This window comes from Octopus bimaculoides, chromosome 28, assembly GCF_001194135.2.
Source record: "Octopus bimaculoides isolate UCB-OBI-ISO-001 chromosome 28, ASM119413v2, whole genome shotgun sequence".
Classification (NCBI taxonomy): Eukaryota; Metazoa; Mollusca; class Cephalopoda; order Octopoda; family Octopodidae; genus Octopus; species Octopus bimaculoides.
The window spans coordinates 1,447,392-1,449,205 of NC_069008.1; positions in this window are offsets into that span (position 1 = coordinate 1,447,392).

Consider the following 1,814-nt stretch of genomic DNA (forward strand, 5'->3'; position numbering starts at 1 on the left):
TTTATCTTTCCTTCTTCTGATCCAGGGCAGTATAATCCTTTCTTAAATCCATTTCCATTCCACCTCTTTTTATTTCCAGGAATGAAACACATCCGATACGGCCTGGTGGGCTTCGGTGGAAAGAACATGCCGGAACAATATGCAAGAACAATGGGACCCGTGCTGCTGTTCTCTGCTGGGAGCTTCTCAAACATCCTGCCAGAAATCAAATACGATGGCTTCGCCGGTTCCGATCCCATGGCAGCTGTCCGATTTGCAACCAAGTACCCATTCAGGTCTGGTCTACGTAGAACAATTGTACTCGTCTCTTGCACAGCGAGTGTCGAGAAAACTGCTAATTATTATGAGGCATTTGAAGAACTTAAGAAGCTGGACATAGCATTACATCTACTCCAAGACTACACCTTCAGAAACACTCAAAACAGGAACAGCAAGACTATTTTGTATGGTGAGTTTGAAATAATTCTTCTCTCCCGCAGTCTTCCACTCCATTATTTGTTAATTCAATCATTGTGACTGCTGATGCAATTATTGTTGTTTAGAAAGAATATGGAGGTGGTGGGTAGATACAGGTAGTGTTTTACTTTGTATTCAGATTTAACCTTTTAGCATTTAAACTGGTCATAACCGGCCAAAAGATTCTACCTGTTTTATGTTGAAATCAGCTAGATTCTGAACTCTTACACCTACGCTTTAATGTTCTCCTATAAAGAAGCAATCACATAATCAGAATCTCAGAGCAACAAGATAAATGCATGATTAATTCAAAACAATGTGAATAAATTCACATAGGCGCAGGAGTGGCTGTGTGGTAAGTAGCTTGCTTACCGACCACATGGTTCCGGCTTCAGTCCCACTGCGTGGCACCTTGGGCAAGTGTCTTCTACTATAGCCCCGGGCCGACCAAAGCCTTGTGAGTGGATTTGGTAGACGGAAACTGAAAGAAGCCCGTCGTATATATGTATATTCCAACCCATGCTAGCATGGAAAGCGGACGTTAAACGATGATGATGATGATGATGATGATATGTGTGTGTGTGTATTTGTGTGTCTGTGTTTGTCCCCCGACCATCGCTTAACAACCGATGCTGGTGTGTTTACGTCCCCGTAACTTAGCGGTTCGGCATAAAGAGACCGATAGAATAAGTACTAGGCTTACAAAGAATAAGTCCTGGGGTCGATTTGCTCGACTAAAAGGCGGTGCTCCAGCATGGCCGCAGTCAAATGACTGAAACAAGTAAAAGAGTAAAGAGTAAATAGGCATTACTTTTGACAGAATAATCCTTTCTGTTATAGGCACAAGGCCTGAAATTTGTGGGGAGGAGACTAGCCGATTACATCGACCCCAGTGTTTCACTGGTACTTAATTTATTAACCTCAAAAAGGATGAATGGCAAAGTCGACCTTGGCGGAAGTTGAACTCAGAATGTTGCAATGGGAGAAATACCTCTTAGCATTACATCCGCTGTGCTAACAACTCTACCACCTCCCCCGCCTTACTTTTGACAAAATAATGTGAACTGTTGGCACTCAGTCGCTTACGACGTCGAAGGTTCCAGTTGATCTGATCAATGGAACAGCCTGCTCGTGAAATTAACGTGCAAGTGGCTGAGCACTCCACAGACACGTGTACCCTTAACGTAGTTCTCGGGGATATTCAGCGTGACACAGTGTGACAAGGCTGACCCTTTGAATTACAGGCACAACAGAAACAGGAGGAAAAAGTGAGAGAAAGTTGTGGAGAAAGAGTACAGCAGGGTTCGCCACCATCCCCTGCCTGAGCCTCGTGGAGCTTTAGGTGATTTCGCTCAATA